Source organism: Hetaerina americana, unplaced genomic scaffold (assembly GCF_022747635.1).
Source record: "Hetaerina americana unplaced genomic scaffold, ioHetAmer1.1.p SCAF_11, whole genome shotgun sequence".
Taxonomy (NCBI): Eukaryota; Metazoa; Arthropoda; class Insecta; order Odonata; family Calopterygidae; genus Hetaerina; species Hetaerina americana.
In genome coordinates this window covers 39,882,187-39,884,188 of record NW_027286181.1, presented here as the reverse complement: position 1 = coordinate 39,884,188, position 2,002 = coordinate 39,882,187, and the positions used below count along the sequence as shown (strand labels likewise).

The following is a 2,002-nucleotide window of genomic DNA, read 5'->3' as shown; positions in this document are numbered from 1 at the left end:
GGGGGGCGTGTTCCAGAAATGCCTCTTCGCGGGACAACTTGGCCGCCGTCCAAAGTCTATCTCTTTTTCTTGATTTTTAACGGGCTTTTTGGTGTGGGGAGGGGCCAACGGGAGGGAAGAGGGATTTTCATCGTGTCCGAAACCCCACCATGGGTTTGCTCTCGTCCAAGGGATTCTCTTCGCGCCACGTTTTCTTTCCACATTCCGTCGATTTAAAACACGGGGCCATTCCCGCCAAGCGTTAGCATAGCCTCCGTCCTTAAGGGAGTGGGTCCTGAAATTAAGAGGGCGTCTACTGTCCCTTAAGGTCAAGGTTTTTATACTCACCACTGCATAGCTACGCTTGCGTTGTCGTGAAATTGTGTATATTGTATAAACTTGTGCATACGGCTAATCGAAGGTGAACCTCGACCGAATTCAATACTGAACAAATTTCGAACTTTTCCATTTTTAAATTACCCGGTTCTCATCGCAATTGCGGCTCTCTCATTTATATTGCGTTACTGTTCGATAATAGTCATTGAGTAGAAAACAAGATTTATCGGATATAACATTTTTCGACATCAAATATTTTTAAAATATAAAAGTGCTGTATAAAAATCTAAAATTTAGTTTTTGTTGCATGTTGATATATGTCGAGTCATCCTGTAGTTAATAAAGCCTTAAACGCTCAGGGGTTCCCTCCGTAAAATACGATTCTGTCAGGGTCTCTTGTGATATTATGATGATTTGTGGAGTTTTTAATACTTCAAGATATCATTGCTTAGCGACATATGTTCCCACTACAAATTACATTTTAACTAAATATTTTTCAATTTACTCGTTATTTAATTAGTTTGTCCGATTAGTTTCCAAGTAAATCTGAATCGAATTCACTGCCAATTAAAATGAATAAAGAAGTAATTATTATTGAATAATTGGTATTTATTGTAATAAATTATTATTCCGAGAAATTTCATTCAAAACATGAATCATGATACGCATAATTATTCTTGTCATACTTTATTGCTCATTGAAATAACTCCCGAATAAAAATGTGAAATTTCACTTCACCTTAGGTTAATTAGTACTTAGGATATATTTAATTCTAAATAGCAAGTTCTTCAAGGTAACTGCATAGATTACTCGTTTACAAAGTTAACGAAGTTCAGGGGAAATTTGTAAGGTGGCAAAATGTTTGAAATGAAATAAAAATAAGTACGGTGCTTATAATAAAAACTTTTTTCTGCCAGTCATCACTGTCGCCAATAAATGGCCAACGCGCATGAAAAAATCACTGCAAAATACTTGGCACCAGCAAAACAAAATTTCTTTCGAAAAGCATATGCATAAGATCTCATTATGATGCGAGAATGAGACTTTATTTCCTTTCTTAAAGACTAGTTCGACCTTAGGCATAACTTGAACAAAAAACAGAAAGTATTTATCAAGAAAACCTTTGTGAAACGCAATTTTGTCTCAACTTTTATCACATTTTACGCGGAGAAAAAATTTTCCTTCGGGCCGGATTTGAACCAGCGACCTATGGATATCTATAATGTTTCCTTCTACAGTCCACCGCTCTACCAACTGAGCTACCGAAGGATCTGTATTTCCTTAGTTCGCTATAGATTAAGATATCGCAAAAAAGCCTCTCGCGGAACTTTCTCTTTGCGATCCAAAGGTTAACTCGATGGTGGCTCCGCATTTTCTCTAAAATAACGCAGTGGAGACAAGCTGAAGGACGCCGTGGTCGATATCTTCCCGATGTGATTGCGTGGGTCGCCTTTGGATACAGCTCGGATTTTGATGCTCCCCACAGACTGTGGCCGCTGATTTATCTCGTTGATTCAAAGAGGCTGCTGAGGATGAAAACTTATAACCGACGTCATCATCAAGGAACAATTTCGGAGGAACAGTGAAAGGGGGGCAGCAGCAAGTAAAATGGTAATCAAAAATACTTCGACACGCGTCGATCACGACAAATATTTCACTATCGTAATTCTCTGTTACATCCACACCT

The 2,002-nt window shown here is 38.4% G+C and overlaps 1 non-coding gene across 1 annotated transcript; it reads right to left on the bottom strand.

Annotated features, from left to right (window-relative positions):
• Positions 1-1,494: 1,494 nt before the first annotated feature.
• TRNAY-GUA (transfer RNA tyrosine (anticodon GUA)) lies at positions 1,495-1,584 on the bottom strand. Its single transcript is given in 2 exon segments — positions 1,495-1,530; positions 1,548-1,584. It is a non-coding gene; the product is annotated as a tRNA-Tyr (tRNA).
• Between the last annotated feature and the right edge of the window lie 418 nt (positions 1,585-2,002).